General features: G+C 34.5%; 1 protein-coding gene across 16 annotated transcripts in view; it reads right to left on the bottom strand.

Moving 5' to 3' along the window:
* The window catches only part of ccnd3 (cyclin D3), a 425,735-nt gene that overhangs the window by 198,215 nt on the left and 204,048 nt on the right, over positions 1 to 23,472 (bottom strand). The gene's annotated exons all lie outside the window — the stretch shown is intronic.

A 23,472-nucleotide genomic window follows, 5' to 3' on the forward strand; every position in this document is an offset into this window, starting at 1 on the left:
GGCGAGGCTGGCACCAGAAGAGCCACAAGGAGCAACGACAAAGCATGGTAGAGTGGAAACGTCTTCACAAAGTGATGGATACAGCCCTGAAGGAAGTCATTCCTGTCTGTGGCCATCAAACTTTACAACTCCTCCCTTGGAGGGTCAGACACCCTGAGCCAATAGGCTGGTCCTGGACTTATTTCATAATTTACTGGCATAATTTACATATTACTATTTAACTATTTATGGTTTTATTACTATTTATTATTTATGGAGCAACTGTAATGAAAACTAATTTCCCCTGAGATCAATAAAGTATGACTATGACTATGATCATCACAGGGAAGGCCCTCCTCACCACCGAGCTCATTTACACAGAGTGCAGTGACAGAGCTCAGATTAAATTTATTATCAAAGTAAGTTTACCATTCACAACCTTGAGATTCATCGTCTTGCAGGCGCCCAAGGAAAATAAGGAAATACAATGGAATCCACGAAAAACCATACATATCAAATACCATGTCCTTGACAGTGAGTCTGAAAGCAGCATCCATCACCGAGGACCCCCACCATCCAGGCCGTGCTCTCTTCTTGTTGCTGCCATCAGAGAGCAGATAGAGGAGCACTTGGTCCCGCATCACGAGGTCCAGGGACAGCTATTGCCCTTCAACCATCAGGCTCCTGAGCCAGTACAGACAATGTTCATTTTATTGAGATACAGGGTGGAACAGGCCCTTCCGGCTCTTCACGCTACGCCACCCAGAACCCCTCCTACTTAATCCTATTCATGGGACAACTTACAATGCCAAACTAACCCACCATCTTGCTTGTCTTTGGACTGTGGGAGGAAACTGGAGCCACTGGAGGAAACCCACGCGGTCACGGGGAGAACGTAGAAACTGCTTACAGGCAGCGGCGGGAATTGAACCCAGATCACTGGTACTGTAAAGTGTTGTGCTAACCACTACACTACCGTGCCACCCTAGTCCACTCACCTCAACTCTGAACTGACTGCACAACCTATGGACTCACCTTCAGGAACGCTATAACATATTGATTTATTTTATTGACTGATTGATTGTGTTTGCACTGATTGTCCTCTTTGGCACATTAGTCATTAGTCAGTCTTTGTGCGTAGTTTTTCATTGACTCTACTGCATTCCTTTGTTCTACTGTGAATGCCTGCAAGAAGATGAATCTCAGGGTAGGATTTGGTGCCATCTATGTGCTTTGATCATAAATTTACTTAGAACATTGAAGGATATTTTTTATAGTTGGTTAGATGCTCTGCCATTGCCAGCTGGTCGAAAACCATCTCTCATTTGAGTCAGAAGATTCTCAGTTCAAACCCCACTGCACTGGGAATTGAAAACTAGGGGGTAGGGGTTTAAGGTGAGTGGGAAAGATATATTCATGTATACTTCAGAGATTCAACATGGTAACAACAACGAAACCACAATCTCAAAAACTGCAGGGGAAGCTAGAAAAACAGCAACAAAGCAGCAACCTCAATACCTACAACAATGACAACAAAACAAAATGGCGCTGGTGAAGCTCAGTGTCTTCTTGCTGGTGGCAAATAAAACAAAGAAAACAAATAAATTCCTTATTAATCATACCCTATCTGGTAAATGTTGACTGCAATCAATAGTCCGTACCTTCGCTGTCGGAGTTGGGCTGTTGTACTGCTTGTACGACCTGCCATTTTTGCGTTGTGATCTGAAGCCTCAGAGGAGAAGGATGGTCATGTACGGGATGAACCAAGGTGGCCTGGCCCAGGCATGAGAGCAGGGAATGAGCCAACATTTGGCAATTGCTGGAGTGGACTTGCTGAAGTGGCAGAAATGAGGCGAGGTAAGCAGAGCCAAAGCAGGCTTGAGGTGGATTCCCCGGCCCGAGAGTGAGGAAAAATCTGAAGGTTCGATTTATTTAAGCACTGGGGCCAAATTGGAAAGATCAGGGATGGACCGTATCGAGGTGGCGGGGCTTGGGTCCAAGAGCGTATCGAGGCAGCAGGGCCTGGGTCCGAGACGGAGGAACAACGTGAGGCCTGGACGATTTAAGGGCCGGGCCAGATTGAAAAGGTTAGGGTGTCACGGCCAGAGTTCAGCTTGCTGCTCCATAAGGTTTACTCGGCTCTGCGCTGAACTGAGGCTGTGGCCTGCAACTAACAGGCTCCTGACGCGGCTGTAGTGATGACTGGCTTCGTGTCTGGGCTCGCTTTCATGAACATCCGTTCTGAATCCGATATGCTTACTTTTATTGTTTGCACGATTTGTGTGTTTTTCCGACACACATTGGGTATTTGGTTATTTGAAATGGATTCTATTGGGTTTCTTTGTTCTGTGGCTGCTTGTCAGGAGACGAATCACATGGTTGTATAATGTATGCATACTTTGATCATAAATGAACTCTGAACTGGGAACCTCAGTACCTACAGCAACAACAGTAACCTCAATACTTAAAACAACAGCAACAGAGCAGGCACGGTAGTGTAGTGGTTAGCACAGAGCTTTACAAAACAGGTGAGATGGGTTCAATACCCGCGGCTACCTGTAAGGAGTTTCAATGTTCACTCTGTGACTACGCGGGTTTCCTCCAGATTCTCCGCATTCCTCCCACATTCCAAAGACATACCGGTTAGTAGTTTGTAATTTGTCACGTTATTAGGCTCCGGTAAAATTGCAGTATTAAAGGGCAGCATGGCTTGAAGGTCCGGAAGGCCCGACCGTAGCTCAATAAATAAATAAATAAATAAATACCCTCCATGCCTACAGCAACGCTAAAACAATCTCAATACCTACAGCAATACTAAAACAATCACAATACATACAGCAACACTAAAACAATCACAATACATACAGCAATAAAACAATCACAATATGTAGTGCAACACTTAAAAAACCACAATACCCACAGCAACACTAAAACAATCTCAATACCTACAGCAACACTAAAAACAATCTCAATACCTACAGCAACACTAAAACACAATAACTACAGCAACACTAAAACAATCACAATACCTGCAGCAACATCAAAACAATCACAATACCTGCAGCAATACTAAAAACAATCTCAATACCTACAGCAACACTAAAAACAATCACAATACCTACAACAACACTAAAACAATCAGAACACCTACAGCAACACTAAAATAATCACAATACCTACAGCAACACTAAAAGCAATCTCAGTACCTACAGCAACACTAAAACAATCACAATATCTACAGCAAAAATAAAAACAATCTCAATAACTACAGCAACACTAAAACAATCACAATACCTACAGCAACACTAAAACCAATCACAATACATACAGCAATACTAAAAACAATCACAATACCCACAGCAACACTAAAAACAATCTCAATACCCACCCCAACACTAAAACAATCACAATACCTACAGCAACACTAAAAACAATCTCAATACCTACAAGCAACAGTAAAAGAATCTCAATACCTACAGCAACACTAAAAAGAATCACAATACCTACAGCAACACTAAAACATTCTCAATACCTACAGCAATACTAAAACAATCACAATACACACAGCAACACTAAAGCAATCACAATACCTACAGCAACACTAAAAACAATCTTAATGCTTACAGCAACAGCAAAAACAATTACAATACCTACAACAACACTAAAAACAATCTCAATACTGACTCCAACACAAAAACCATCACAATATCTACAGCAATACTAAAAACAATCTCAATACATACAGCAACAGCAAAAACAATCACAATACCTACAGAAAAAGTAATAACAATCTCGATAACTATAGCAACACTAAAACAATCACAATACCTACAGCAACACTAAAACAATCTCAATACCTAAGCAATACCAATACAATCACAATACCTACAACAACACTAAAACAATCACAATACATAGAGCAACACTAAAAATAATCACAATACCTACAGCAACACTAAAAAAAATCACACCTACAGCAATACTACAACAATCACAATACCTACAGCAACACTAAAACAATCACAATACCTACAGCAATAAAACAATCACAATACGTAGAGCAAGACTAAAACAATCACAATACCTACAGCAACAATAAAATAATCTCAATACCTACAGCAATAAAACAATCACAACACGTAGAGCAACACTGAAACAATCACAAAATACAGCAACACTAAAAACAATCAAAATACACACAGCAACACTAAAAATAATCACAGTACCTACAACAACACTGAAACAAACTCAATATCTACAGCAACACTAAAACAATCTCAATACCTACAGCAATACTAAAGCAATCACAATAACTACAGCAACACTAAAACAATCACAATACCTACAGCAACATCAAAACAATAACAATACCTGCAGCAATACTAAAACAATCAGAACACCTACAGCAACACAAAAATAGTCACAATATCAACAGCAATACTAAAAACAATCTCAATAACTACAGCAACACTAAAAAATATCACAATACCTACAACAACACCAGAAACAATTTCAATACCTACAGCAACACTAAAAAAATCAGAATACCTACAGCTAAATTAAAAACAATCTCAATACCTGCAGCAACACTGAAATAATCGCAATACCTACAACAACACTAAAAACAATCTCAGTACCTACAGTAACACTAAAACAATCACAATACCTACATCAATACTAAAAACAATCTCAATACCTCCAGCAACACTAAAACAATCACAATACCTACAGCAACACTAAAATAATCTCAATACCTACAGCAATAAAACAATCACAACACGTAGAGCAACACTGAAACAATTACAATACCTACAGCAACACTAAAAACGATGTCAATACCTACAGCAACACTAAAACAATCACAATGCCTACAGCGACATTAAAAACAATCTCAATACCTGCAGCAACACTAAAACAATCACAATACCTGCAGCAACACTAAAAACAATCTCAATACCTACAGCAATAAAACAATCACAATACCTACAGCAACACGAAAATCAAACACAATACATACAGCAATACTAAAAATAATAAAAATACCTACAGCAACACTAAAACATTCTCTATACCTACAGCAATACTAAAACAATCAGAATACCCACAGCAACACTAAAAACAATCACAATATCTACAACAACACCAGAAACAATTTCAATACCTATAGCAACACTAAAAAAATCAGAATACCTACAGCTAAATTAAAAACAATCTCAATACCTGCAGCAACACTAAAATAATCGCAATACCTACAACAATACTAAAAACAATCTCAGTACCTACAGCAACACTAAAACAATCACAATACCTACAGCAACGCTAAAATAATCTCAAAACCTACAGTAATACTAAAACAATCATAATACCTACATCAACACTAAAAATAATCTCAATACCCCCAGCAAAACTAAAATAATCTCAATACCTACAGCAATAAAACAACCACAACACGGAGAGCAACACTGAAACAATCTCAATACCTACAGCAACACTGAGACAATCTCAATACCTACAGCAACACTAGAAGAATCACAATACCTACAGCGACATTAAAAACAATCTCAATACCTGCAGCAACACTAAAACAATCACAATACCAACAGCAACGCTAAAATAATCTCAAAACCTACAGTAACACTAAAACAATCACAATACCTACATCAACACTAAAAACAATCTCAATACCCCCAGCAACACTAAAACAATCACAATACCTACAGCAACACTAAAATAATCTCAATACCTACAGCAATAAAACAATCACAACACATAGAGCAACACTGAAACAATCACAATACCTACAGCAACACTAAAAACGATCTCAATACCTACAGCAACACTAAAACAATCACAATGCCTACAGCGACATTAAAAACAATCTCAATACCTGCAGCAACACTAAAACAATCACAATACCTGCAGCAACACTAAAAACAATCTCAATACCTGCAGCAACACTAAAACAATCACAATACCTACAGCAACACTAAAACCAAACAAAATACATACAGCAATACTAAAAATAATAAAAATACCTACAGCAACACTAAAACATTCTCAATACCTACAGCAATACTAAAACAATCAGAATACCCGGAGCAACACTAAAAACAATCACAATACCTACAACAACACCAGAAACAATTTCAATACCTATAGCAACACTAAAAAAATCAGAATACCTACAGCTAAATTAAAAACAATCTCAATACCTGCAGCAACACTAAAATAATCGCAATACCTACAACAATACTAAAAACGATCTCAGTACCTACAGCAACACCAAAACAATCACAATACCTACAGCAACGCTAAAGTAATCTCAAAACCTACAGTAACACTAAAACAATCACAATACCTACATCAACACTAAAAATAATCTCAATACCCCCAGCAACACTAAAATAATCTCAATACCTACAGCAATAAAACAATCACAACACGTAGAGCAACACTGAAACAATCACAATACCTACAGCAACACTAAAAACGATCTCAATACCTACAGCAACACTAAAACAATCACAATGCCTACAGCGACATTAAAAACAATCTCAATACCTGCAGCAACACTAAAACAATCACAATACCTGCAGCAACACTAAAAACAATCTCAATACCTACAGCAATAAAACAATCACAATACCTACAGCAACACTAAAACCAAACACAATACATACAGCAATACTACAAATAATAAAAATACCTACAGCAACACTAAAACATTCTCAATACCTACAGCAATACTAAAACAATCAGAATACCCACAGCAACACTAAAAATAATCACCATACCTACAGCAACACTAAAACATTCTCAATACCTACAGCAATAAAACAATCACAATACCTACAGCAACACTAAAACCAAACACAATACATACAGCAATACTACAAATAATAAAAATACCTACAGCAACACTAAAACATTCTCAATACCTACAGCAATACTAAAACAATCAGAATACCCACAGCAACACTAATAACAATCACAATATCTACAACAACACCAGAAACAATTTCAATAGCTATAGCAACACTAAAAAAATCAGAATACCTACAGCTAAATTAAAAACAATCTCAATACCTGCAGCAACACTAAAACAATCACAATACCTGCAGCAACACTAAAAACAATCTCAATACCTACAGCAACACTAAAACAATCACAGTACCTACAGCAACACTAAAAACAATCACGATACCTACAGCAACACTAAAACAATCACAATACTTACAACAACACTAAAACAATCAGAACACCTACAGCAACACTAGAATAATCACAATACCTACAGCAACACTAAAAACAATCTCAATACCTACAGCGACACTAAAACAATCACAATATCTACAGCAATAAAACAATCACAATAGGTAGAGCAAGACTAAAACAATCACAATACCGACAGCAACACTAAAACAATCTCAATACTTACAGCAACACTAAAACAATCATAATACCTACAGCAACAATAAAATAATCTCAATACCTACAGCAATAAAACAATCACAACACGTAGAGCAACACTGAAACAATCACAAAATACAGCAACAGCAAAAACAATCACAATACCTACAGAAAAAGTAATAACAATCTCGATACCTACAGCAACACTAAAACCAAACACAATACATAAAGCAATACTAAAAATAATCACAATACCTACAACAACACCAGAAACTATCTCAGTAGCTACAGCAATACTAAAACAATCACAATACCAACAGCAATACTACAACAATCACAATACCTACAGCAACACTAAACCAATCTCAATACTTACAGCAACACTAAAACAATCACAATACCTACAGATACAATAAAATAATTTCAATACCTACAGCAATAAAACAATCACAACACGTAGAGCAACGCTGAAACAATCACAATATACAGCAACACTAAAAACAATCACAATACATACAGCAACATCAAAACAATCACAATACCTGCAGCAATACTAAAAACAATCTGAATACCTACAGCAACACTAAAACAATCTCAATACCTAAAGCAATACTAAAGCAATCACAACAACTACAGCAACACTAAAGCAATCACAATACCTACAGCAACATCAAAACAATCACAATACCTGCAGCAATACTAAAAACAATCTCAAAACGTACAGCAACACTAAAACAATCTCAATACCTCCAGCAATAAAACAATCACAACACGTAGAGCAACACTGAAACAATCACAATACCTACAGCAACACTAAAAACAAGCTCAATACCTACAGCAACACTAAAACAATCACAGTACCTACAGCAACACTAAAAACAATCACGATACCTACAGCAACACTAAAACAATCACAATACTTACAACACTAAAACAATCAGAACACCTACAGCAACACTAGAATAATCACAATTCCTACAGCAACACTAAAAACAATCTCAATAACTACAGCAACACTAAAAACAATCACAATACCTACAGCAACACTAAAACAATCACAATATCTACAGCAATAAAACAATCACAATAGGTAGAGCAAGACTAAAACAATCACAATATCGACAGCAACACTAAAACAATCTCAATACTTACAGCAACACTAAAACAATCATAATACCTACAGCAACAATAAAATAATCTCAATACCTACAGCAATAAAACAATCACAACACGTAGAGCAACACTGAAACAATCACAAAATACAGCAACACTAAAAACAATCACAATACGTACAGCAACACTAAAAACCATCACAATACTTACAACACCAGAAACAATCACAATACCTACAGCAACACTAAAACAATCACAATACCTGCAGCAACACTAAAAACAATCGCAATACCTACAGCAACACTAAAACAATCACAATACCTGCAGCAACACTAAAAACAATCGCAATACCTACAGCAACAATAAAAGAATCTCAATACCTACAGAAAGAGTAAAAGCAATCTCGATAACTATAGCAACACTAAAACAATCACAACGCCAACAGGAACAGTAAAAACAATCACAATACCTGCAGCAACACTAAAAACAATCTCAATACCTACAGCAATAGTAAAAGAATCTCAATACCTACAGCAACAAAACAATCACAATACCTACAGCAACACTAAAACCAAACACAATACATACAGCAATACTAAAAACAACCACAACACCTACAGCAATACTAAAGCAATCACAATACCGAAACAACACTAAAAACAATCTCAATACTGACCCTAACATGAAAACAATCACAATATCTAAAGCAATACTAAAAACAATTTCAATACATACAGCAACAGCAAAAGCAATCACAATACCTACAGAAAAAGTAATAACAATTTCGATACCTACAGCAACACTAAAAATAATCACAATACCTACAGCAACACTAAAACAATCTCAATGCCTAAGCAATACCAATACAATCACAATACCTACAACACTAAAACAATCACAATACGTAGATCAACACTAAAACAATCATGATACCTAAAGCAACACTAAAACAATCACAATACCTACAGAAATACTAATAGAATCACAATACCTACGGCGACACTAAAACAATCATGATACCTAAAGCAACACTAAAACAATCACAATACCTACAGCAACACTAAAACAAACTAAATACTTACAGCAACACTAAAACAATCACAATACTTACAACAACACTAAAACAATCAGAACACCTACAGCAACACTAGAATAATCACAATACCTACAGCAACACTAAAAACAATCTCAATAACTACAGCAACGCTAAAAACAATCACAATACCTACAGCAACACTAAGACAATCTCAATACTTACAGCAACACTAAAACAATCATAATACCTACAGCAACAATAAAATAATCTCAATACCTACAGCAATAAAACAATCACAACACACCTACAGCAATAAGACAATCACAATAGGTAGAGCAAGACTAAAACAATCACAATACCGACAGCAACACTAAAACAATCTCAATACTTACAGCAACACTAAAACAATCATAATACCTACAGCAACAATAAAATAATCTCAATACCTACAGCAATAAAACAATCACAACACGTAGAGCAACACTGAAACAATCACAAAATACAGCAACACTAAAAACAATCACAATACATACAGCAATAGTAAAAGAATCTCAATACCTACAGGAACAAAACAATCACAATACCTACAGCAACACTAAAACCAAACACAATACATACAGCAATACTAAAAACAACCACAACACCTACAGCAATACTAAAGCAATCACAATACCGAAACAGCACTAAAAACAATCTCAATACTGACCCTAACATGAAAACAATCACAATATCTAAAGCAATACTAAAAACAATTTCAATACATACAGCAACAGCAAAAGCAATCACAATACCTACAGAAAAAGTAATAACAATTTCGATACCTACAGCAACACTAAAAATAATCACAATACCTACAGCAACACTAAAACAATCTCAATGCCTAAGCAATACCAATACAATCACAATACCTACAACACTAAAACAATCACAATACGTAGATCAACACTAAAACAATCATGATACCTAAAGCAACACTAAAACAATCACAATACCTACAGCAACACTAAAACAAACTAAATACTTACAGCAACACTAAAACAATCACAATACTTACAACAACACTAAAACAATCAGAACACCTACAGCAACACTAGAATAATCACAATACCTACAGCAACACTAAAAACAATCTCAATAACTACAGCAACACTAAAAACAATCACAATACCTACAGCAACACTAAAACAATCACAATATCTACAGCAATAAGACAATCACAATAGGTAGAGCAAGACTAAAACAATCACAATACCGACAGCAACACTAAAACAATCTCAATACTTACAGCAACACTAAAACAATCATAATACCTACAGCAACAATAAAATAATCTCAATACCTACAGCAATAAAACAATCACAACACGTAGAGCAACACTGAAACAATCACAAAATACAGCAACACTAAAAACAATCACAATACATACAGCAACACTAAAAACCATCACAATACTTACAACACCAGAAACAATCACAATACCTACAGCAACACTAAAACAATCAGAATACCTGCAGCAACACTAAAAACAATCGCAATACCTACAGCAACAATAAAAGAATCTCAATACCTACAGAAAGAGTAAAAGCAATCTCGATAACTATAGCAACACTAAAACAATCACAACGCCAACAGGAACAGTAAAAACAATCACAATACCTGCAGCAACACTAAAAACAATCTCAATACCTACAGCAATAGTAAAAGAATCTCAATACCTACAGCAACAAAACAATCACAATACCTACAGCAACACTAAAACCAAACACAATACATACAGCAATACTAAAAACAACCACAACACCTACAGCAATACTAAAGCAATCACAATACCGAAACAGCACTAAAAACAATCTCAATACTGACCCTAACATGAAAACAATCACAATATCTAAAGCAATAATAAAAACAATTTCAATACATACAGCAACAGCAAAAGCAATCACAATACCTACAGAAAAAGTAATAACAATCTCGATACCTACAGCAACACTAAAAATAATCACAATACCTACAGCAACACTAAAACAATCTCAATGCCTAAGCAATACCAATACAATCACAATACCTACAACACTAAAACAATCACAATACGTAGATCAACACTAAAACAATCATGATACCTAAAGCAACACTAAAACAATCACAATACCTACAGCAACACCAAAACAAACTAAATACTTACAGCAACACTAAAAACAATCACAATACATACAGCAACACTAAAAATAATCACAATACCTTCAACAACACTGAAACAAACTCAATACCTATAGCAAAACTAAAACAATCTCAATACCTACAGCAATACTAAAGCAATCACAATAACTACAGGAACACTAAAAGAATCACAATACCTACAGCAACATCAAAACAATCACAATACCTACAGCAATACTAAAAAACAATCTCAATACCTACAGCAATAAAACAATCACAACACGTAGAGCAACACTAAAACAATCACAATACGTAGATCAACACTAAAACAATCATGATACCTAAAGCAACACTAAAACAATCACAATACCTACAGCAATAAAACAATCACAATACGTAGAGCAAGACTAAAACAATCACAATACCTACAGCAACACTAAAACAATCTCAATACTTACAGCAACACTAAAACAATCACAATACCTACAGAAACAATAAAATAATTTCAATACCTACAGCAATAAAACAATCACAACACGTAGAGCAACGCTGAAACAATCACAAATTACAGCAACACTAAAAACAATCACAATACATACAGCAACATCAAAACAATCACAATACCTGCAGCAATACTAAAAACAATCTGAATACCTACAGCAACACTAAAACAATCTCAATACCTAAAGCAATACTAAAGCAATCACAACAACTACAGCAACACTAAAGCAGTCACAATACCTACAGCAACATCAAAACAATCACAATACCTGCAGCAATACTAAAAACAATCTCAATACGTACAGCAACACTAAAACAATCTCAATACCTCCAGCAATAAAACAATCACAACACGTAGAGCAACACTGAAACAATCACAATACCTACAGCAACACTAAAAACAAGCTCAATACCTACAGCAACACTAAAACAATCACAGTACCTACAGCAACACTAAAAACAATCACGATACCTACAGCAACACTAAAACAATCACAATACTTACAACACCACTAAAACAATCAGAACACCTACAGCAACACTAGAATAATCACAATACCTACAGCAACACTAAAAACAATCTCAATAACTACAGCAACACTAAAAACAATCACGATACCTACAGCAACACTAAAACAATCACAATACTTACAACACCACTAAAACAATCAGAACACCTACAGCAACACTAGAATAATCACAATACCTACAGCAACACTAAAAACAATCTCAATAACTACAGCAACACTAAAAACAATCACAATACCTACAGCAACACTAAAACAATCACAATATCTACAGCAATAAGACAATCACAATAGGTAGAGCAAGACTAAAACAATCACAATACCGACAGCAACACTAAAACAATCTCAATACTTACAGCAACACTAAAACAATCATAATACCTACAGCAACAATAAAATAATCTCAATACCTACAGCAATAAAACAATCACAACACGTAGAGCAACACTGAAACAATCACAAAATACAGCAACACTAAAAACAATCACAATACATACAGCAACACTAAAAACCATCACAATACTTACAACACCAGAAACAATCACAATACCTACAGCAACAATAAAATAATCTCAATACCCACAGCAATAAAACAATCACAATACCTACAGCAACACTAAAACAATCACAATACCTGCAGCAACACTAAAAACAATCGCAATACCTACAGCAACAATAAAACAATCTCAATACCTACAGAAAGAGTAAAAGCAATCTCGATAACTATAGCAAAACTAAAACAATCACAACGCCAACAGGAACAGTAAAAACAATCACAATACCTGCAGCAACACTAAAACCAAACACATTACATACAGCAATACTAAAAACAACCACAACACCTACAGCAATACTAAAGCAATCACAATACCGAAACAGCACTAAAAACAATCTCAATACTGACCCTAACATGAAAACAATCACAATATCTAAAGCAATACTAAAAACAATTTCAATACATACAGCAACAGCAAAAGCAATCACAATACCTACAGAAAAAGTAATAACAATCTCGATACCTACAGCAACACTAAAAATAATCACAATACCTACAGCAACACTAAAACAATCTCAATGCCTAAGCAATACCAATACAATCACAATACCTACAACACTAAAACAATCACAATACGTAGATCAACACTAAAACAATCATGATACCTAAAGCAACACTAAAACAATCACAATACCTACAGCAACACTAAAACAAACTAAATACTTACAGCAACACTAAAAACAATCACAATACATACAGCAACACTAAAAATAATCACAATACCTTCAACAACACTGAAACAAACTCAATACCTATAGCAAAACTAAAACAATCTCAATACCTACAGCAATACTAAAGCAATCACAATAACTACAGGAACACTAAAAGAATCACAATACCTACAGCAACATCAAAACAATCACAATACCTACAGCAATACTAAAAAACAATCTCAATACCTACAGCAATAAAACAATCACAACACTTAGAGCAACACTAAAACAATCACAATACGTAGATCAACACTAAAACAATCATGATACCTGAAGCAACACTAAAACAATCACAATACCTACAGCAATAAAACAATCACAATACGTAGAGCAAGACTAAAACAATCACAATACCTACAGCAACACTAAAACAATCTCAATACTTACAGCAACACTAAAACAATCACAATACCTACAGAAACAATAAAATAATTTCAATACCTACAGCAATAAAACAATCACAACACGTAGAGCAACGCTGAAACAATCACAAAATACAGCAACACTAAAAACAATCACAATACATACAGCAACATCAAAACAATCACAATACCTGCAGCAATACTAAAAACAATCTGAATACCTACAGCAACACTAAAACAATCTCAATACCTAAAGCAATACTAAAGCAATCACAACAACTACAGCAACACTAAAGCAGTCACAATACCTACAGCAACATCAAAACAATCACAATACCTGCAGCAATACTAAAAACAATCTCAATACGTACAGCAACACTAAAACAATCTCAATACCTCCAGCAATAAAACAATCACAACACGTAGAGCAACACTGAAACAATCACAATACCTACAGCAACACTAAAAACAAGCTCAATACCTACAGCAACACTAAAACAATCACAGTACCTACAGCAACACTAAAAACAATCACGATACCTACAGCAACACTAAAACAATCACAATACTTACAACAACACTAAAACAATCAGAACACCTACAGCAACACTAGAATAATCACAATACCTACAGCAACACTAAAAACAATCTCAATAACTACAGCCACACTAAAAACAATCACAATACCTACAGCAACACTAAAACAATCACAATATCTACAGCAATAAGACAATCACAATAGGTAGAGCAAGACTAAAACAATCACAATACCGACAGCAATACTAAAACAATCTCAATACTTACAGCAACACTAAAACAATCATAATACCTACAGCAACAATAAAATAATCTCAATACCTATAGCAATAAAACAATCACAACACGTAGAGCAACACTGAAACAATCACAAAGTACAGCAACACTAAAAACAATCACAATACATACAGCAACGCTAAAAACCATCACAATACTTACAACACCAGAAACAATCACAATACCTACAGCAACAATAAAATAATCTCAATACCCACAGCAATAAAACAATCACAATACCTACAGCAACACTAAAACAATCACAATACCTGCAGCAACACTAAAAACAATCGCAATACCTACAGCAACAATAAAAGAATCTCAATACCTACAGAAAGAGTAAAAGCAACCTCGATAACTATAGCAACACTAAAACAATCACAACGCCAACAGGAACAGTAAAAACAATCACAATACCTGCAGCAACACTAAAAACAATCTCAATACCAACAGCAATAGTAAAAGAATCTCAATACCTACAGCAACAAAACAATCACAATACCTACAGCAACACTAAAACCAAACACAATACATACAGCAATACTAAAAACAACCACAACACCTACAGCAATACTAAAGCAATCACAATACCGAAACAGCACTAAAAACAATCTCAATACTGACCCTAACATGAAAACAATCACAATATCTAAAGCAATACTAAAAACAATTTCAATACATACAGCAACAGCAAAAGCAATCACAATACCTACAGAAAAAGTAATAACAATTTCGATACCTACAGCAACACTAAAAATAATCACAATACCTACAGCAACACTAAAACAATCTCAATGCCTAAGCAATACCAATACAATCACAATACCTACAACACTAAAACAATCACAATACGTAGATCAACACTAAAACAATCATGATACCTAAAGCAACACTAAAACAATCACAATACCTACAGCAACACTAAAAAAAACTAAATACTTACAGCAACACTAAAACAATCACAATACTTACAACAACACTAAAACAATCAGAACACCTACAGCAACACTAGAATAATCACAATACCTACAGCAACACTAAAAACAATCTCAATAACTACAGCAACACTAAAAACAATCACAATACCTACAGCAACACTAAGACAATCTCAATACTTACAGCAACACTAAAACAATCATAATACCTACAGCAACAATAAAATAATCTCAATACCTACAGCAATAAAACAATCACAACACACCTACAGCAATAAGACAATCACAATAGGTAGAGCAAGACTAAAACAATCACAATACCGACAGCAACACTAAAACAATCTCAATACTTACAGCAACACTAAAACAATCATAATACCTACAGCAACAATAAAATAATCTCAATACCTACAGCAATAAAACAATCACAACACGTAGAGCAACACTGAAACAATCACAAAATACAGCAACACTAAAAACAATCACAATACATACAGCAATAGTAAAAGAATCTCAATACCTACAGGAACAAAACAATCACAATACCTACAGCAACACTAAAACCAAACACAATACATACAGCAATACTAAAAACAACCACAACACCTACAGCAATACTAAAGCAATCACAATACCGAAACAGCACTAAAAACAATCTCAATACTGACCCTAACATGAAAACAATCACAATATCTAAAACAATACTAAAAACAATTTCAATACATACAGCAACAGCAAAAGCAATCACAATACCTACAGAAAAAGTAATAACAATTTCGATACCTACAGCAACACTAAAAATAATCACAATACCTACAGCAACACTAAAACAATCTCAATGCCTAAGCAATACCAATACAATCACAATACCTACAACATTAAAACAATCACAATACGTAGATCAACACTAAAACAATCATGATACCTAAAGCAACACTAAAACAATCACAATACCTACAGCAACACTAAAACAAACTAAATACTTACAGCAACACTAAAACAATCACAATACTTACAACAACACTAAAACAATCAGAACACCTACAGCAACACTAGAATAATCACAATACCTACAGCAACACTAAAAACAATCACAATACCTACAGCAACACTAAAACAATCACAATATCTACAGCAATAAGACAATCACAATAGGTAGAGCAAGACTAAAACAATCACAATACCGACAGCAACACTAAAACAATCTCAATACTTACAGCAACACTAAAACAATCATAATACCTACAGCAACAATAAAATAATCTCAATACCTACAGCAATAAAACAATCACAACACGTAGAGCAACACTGAAACAATCACAAAATACAGCAACACTAAAAACAATCACAATACATACAGCAACACTAAAAACCATCACAATACTTACAACACCAGAAACAATCACAATACCTACAGCAACACTAAAACAATCAGAATACCTGCAGCAACACTAAAAACAATCGCAATACCTACAGCAACAATAAAAGAATCTCAATACCTACAGAAAGAGTAAAAGCAATCTCGATAACTATAGCAACACTAAAACAATCACAACGCCAACAGGAACAGTAAAAACAATCACAATACCTGCAGCAACACTAAAAACAATCTCAATACCTACAGCAATAGTAAAAGAATCTCAATACCTACAGCAACAAAGCAATCACAATACCTACAGCAACACTAAAACCAAACACAATACATACAGCAATACTAAAAACAACCACAACACCTACAGCAATACTAAAGCAATCACAATACCGAAACAGCACTAAAAACAATCTCAATACTGACCCTAACATGAAAACAATCACAATATCTGAAGCAATACTAAAAACAATTTCAATACATACAGCAACAGCAAAAGCAATCACAATACCTACAGAAAAAGTAATAACAATCTCGATACCTACAGCAACACTAAAAATAATCACAATACCTACAGCAACACTAAAACAATCTCAATGCCTAAGCAATACCAATACAATCACAATACCTACAACACTAAAACAATCACAATACGTAGATCAACACTAAAACAATCATGATACCTAAAGCAACACTAAAACAATCACAATACCTGCAGCAACACTAAAACAAACTAAATACTTACAGCAACACTAAAAACAATCACAATACATACAGCAACACTAAAAATAATCACAATACCTTCAACAACACTGAAACAAACTCAATACCTATAGCAAAACTAAAACAATCTCAATACCTACAGCAATACTAAAGCAATCACAATAACTACAGGAACACTAAAAGAATCACAATACCTACAGCAACATCAAAACAATCACAATACCTACAGCAATACTAAAAAACAATCTCAATACCTACAGCAATAAAACAATCACAACACGTAGAGCAACACTAAAACAATCACAATACGTAGATCAACACTAAAACAATCATGATACCTAAAGCAACACTAAAACAATCACAATACCTACAGCAACACTAAAACAATCAGAATACCTGCAGCAACACTAAAAACAATCGCAATACCTACAGCAACAATAAAAGAATCTCAATACCTACAGAAAGAGTAAAAGCAATCTCGATAACTATAGCAACACTAAAACAATCACAACGCCAACAGGAACAGTAAAAACAATCACAATACCTGCAGCAACACTAAAAACAATCTCAATACCTACAGCAATAGTAAAAGAATCTCAATACCTACAGCAACAAAACAATCACAATACCTACAGCAACACTAAAACCAATCACAATACCTACAGCAATACTAAAAAACAATCTCAATACCTACAGCAATAAAACAATCACAACACGTAGAGCAACAGTAAAACAATCACAATACGTAGATCAACACTAAAACAATCATGATACCTAAAGCAACACTAAAACAATCACAATACCTACAGCAATAAAACAATCACAATACGTAGAGCAAGACTAAAACAATCACAATACCTACAGCAACACTAAAACAATCTCAATACTTACAGCAACACTAAAACAATCACAATACCTACAGAAACAATAAAATAATTTCAATACCTACAGCAATAAAACAATCACAACACGTAGAGCAACGCTGAAACAATCACAAATTACAGCAACACTAAAAACAATCACAATACATACAGCAACATCAAAACAATCACAATACCTGCAGCAATACTAAAAACAATCTGAATACCTACAGCAACACTAAAACAATCTCAATACCTAAAGCAATACTAAAGCAATCACAACAACTACAGCAACACTAAAGCAGTCACAATACCTACAGCAACATCAAAACAATCACAATACCTGCAGCAATACTAAAAACAATCTCAATACGTACAGCAACACTAAAACAATCTCAATACCTCCAGCAATAAAACAATCACAACACGTAGAGCAAGACTGAAACAATCACAATACCTACAGCAACACTAAAAACAAGCTCAATACCTACAGCAACACTAAAACAATCACAGTACCTACAGCAACACTAAAAACAATCACGATACCTACAGCAACACTAAAACAATCACAATACGTAGATCAACACTAAAACAATCATGATACCTAAAGCAACACTAAAACAATCACAATACCTGCAGCAACACTAAAACAAACTAAATACTTACAGCAACACTAAAAACAATCACAATACATACAGCAACACTAAAAATAATCACAATACCTTCAACAACACTGAAACAAACTCAATACCTATAGCAAAACTAAAACAATCTCAATACCTACAGCAATACTAAAGCAATCACAATAACTACAGGAACACTAAAAGAATCACAATACCTACAGCAACATCAAAACAATCACAATACCTACAGCAATACTAAAAAACAATCTCAATACCTACAGCAATAAAACAATCACAACACGTAGAGCAACACTAAAACAATCACAATACGTAGATCAACACTAAAACAATCATGATACCTAAAGCAACACTAAAACAATCACAATACCTACAGCAACACTAAAACAATCAGAATACCTGCAGCAACACTAAAAACAATCGCAATACCTACAGCAACAATAAAAGAATCTCAATACCTACAGAAAGAGTAAAAGCAATCTCGATAACTATAGCAACACTAAAACAATCACAACGCCAACAGGAACAGTAAAAACAATCACAATACCTGCAGCAACACTAAAAACAATCTCAATACCTACAGCAATAGTAAAAGAATCTCAATACCTACAGCAACAAAACAATCACAATACCTACAGCAACACTAAAACCAATCACAATACCTACAGCAATACTAAAAAACAATCTCAATACCTACAGCAATAAAACAATCACAACACGTAGAGCAACAGTAAAACAATCACAATACGTAGATCAACACTAAAACAATCATGATACCTAAAGCAACACTAAAACAATCACAATACCTACAGCAATAAAACAATCACAATACGTAGAGCAAGACTAAAACAATCACAATACCTACAGCAACACTAAAACAATCTCAATACTTACAGCAACACTAAAACAATCACAATACCTACAGAAACAATAAAATAATTTCAATACCTACAGCAATAAAACAATCACAACACGTAGAGCAACGCTGAAACAATCACAAATTACAGCAACACTAAAAACAATCACAATACATACAGCAACATCAAAACAATCACAATACCTGCAGCAATACTAAAAACAATCTGAATACCTACAGCAACACTAAAACAATCTCAATACCTAAAGCAATACTAAAGCAATCACAACAACTACAGCAACACTAAAGCAGTCACAATACCTACAGCAACATCAAAACAATCACAATACCTGCAGCAATACTAAAAACAATCTCAATACGTACAGCAACACTAAAACAATCTCAATACCTCCAGCAATAAAACAATCACAACACGTAGAGCAAGACTGAAACAATCACAATACCTACAGCAACACTAAAAACAAGCTCAATACCTACAGCAACACTAAAACAATCACAGTACCTACAGCAACACTAAAAACAATCACGATACCTACAGCAACACTAAAACAATCACAATACTTACAACACCACTAAAACAATCAGAACACCTACAGCAACACTAGAATAATCACAATACCTACAGCAACACTAAAAACAATCTCAATAACTACAGCAACACTAAAAACAATCACAATACCTACAGCAACACTAAAACAATCACAATATCTACAGCAATAAGACAATCACAATAGGTAGAGCAAGACTAAAACAATCACAATACCGACAGCAACACTAAAACAATCTCAATACTTACAGCAACACTAAAACAATCATAATACCTACAGCAACAATAAAATAATCTCAATACCTACAGCAATAAAACAATCACAACACGTAGAGCAACACTGAAACAATCACAAAATACAGCAACACTAAAAACAATCACAATACATACAGCAACACTAAAAACCATCACAATACTTACAACACCAGAAACAATCACAATACCTACAGCAACAATAAAATAATCTCAATACCCACAGCAATAAAACAATCACAATACCTACAGCAACACTAAAACAATCACAATACCTGCAGCAACACTAAAAACAATCGCAATACGTACAGCAACAATAAAACAATCTCAATACCTACAGAAAGAGTAAAAGCAATCTCGATAACTATAGCAAAACTAAAACAATCACAACGCCAACAGGAACAGTAAAAACAATCACAATACCTGCAGCAACACTAAAACCAAACACATTACATACAGCAATACTAAAAACAACCACAACACCTACAGCAATACTAAAGCAATCACAATACCGAAACAGCACTAAAAACAATCTCAATACTGACCCTAACATGAAAACAATCACAATATCTAAAGCAATACTAAAAACAATTTCAATACATACAGCAACAGCAAAAGCAATCACAATACCTACAGAAAAAGTAATAACAATCTCGATACCTACAGCAACACTAAAAATAATCACAATACCTACAGCAACACTAAAACAATCTCAATGCCTAAGCAATACCAATACAATCACAATACCTACAACACTAAAACAATCACAATACGTAGATCAACACTAAAACAATCATGATACCTAAAGCAACACTAAAACAATCACAATACCTACAGCAACACTAAAACAAACTAAATACTTACAGCAACACTAAAAACAATCACAATACATACAGCAACACTAAAAATAATCACAATACCTTCAACAACACTGAAACAAACTCAATACCTATAGCAAAACTAAAACAATCTCAATACCTACAGCAATACTAAAGCAATCACAATAACTACAGGAACACTAAAAGAATCACAATACCTACAGCAACATCAAAACAATCACAATACCTACAGCAATACTAAAAAACAATCTCAATACCTACAGCAATAAAACAATCACAACACTTAGAGCAACACTAAAACAATCACAATACGCAGATCAACACTAAAACAATCATGATACCTGAAGCAACACTAAAACAATCACAATACCTACAGCAATAAAACAATCACAATACGTAGAGCAAGACTAAAACAATCACAATACCTACAGCAACACTAAAACAATCTCAATACTTACAGCAACACTAAAACAATCACAATACCTACAGAAACAATAAAATAATTTCAATACCTACAGCAATAAAACAATCACAACACGTAGAGCAACGCTGAAACAATCACAAAATACAGCAACACTAAAAACAATCACAATACATACAGCAACATCAAAACAATCACAATACCTGCAGCAATACTAAAAACAATCTGAATACCTACAGCAACACTAAAACAATCTCAATACCTAAAGCAATACTAAAGCAATCACAACAACTACAGCAACACTAAAGCAGTCACAATACCTACAGCAACATCAAAACAATCACAATACCTGCAGCAATACTAAAAACAATCTCAATACGTACAGCAACACTAAAACAATCTCAATACCTCCAGCAATAAAACAATCACAACACGTAGAGCAACACTGAAACAATCACAATACCTACAGCAACACTAAAAACAAGCTCAATACCTACAGCAACACTAAAAACAATCACGATACTTACAGCAACACTAAAACAATCACAATACTTACAACAACACTAAAACAATCAGAACACCTACAGCAACACTAGAATAATCACAATACCTACAGCAACACTAAAAACAATCTCAATAACTACAGCCACACTAAAAACAATCACAATACCTACAGCAACACTAAAACAATCACAATATCTACAGCAATAAGACAATCACAATAGGTAGAGCAAGACTAAAACAATCACAATACCGACAGCAATACTAAAACAATCTCAATACTTACAGCAACACTAAAACAATCATAATACCTACAGCAACAATAAAATAATCTCAATAC

The sequence above is a fragment of the Mobula birostris genome, chromosome 14 (genome assembly GCF_030028105.1).
Source record: "Mobula birostris isolate sMobBir1 chromosome 14, sMobBir1.hap1, whole genome shotgun sequence".
Taxonomy (NCBI): Eukaryota; Metazoa; Chordata; class Chondrichthyes; order Myliobatiformes; family Myliobatidae; genus Mobula; species Mobula birostris.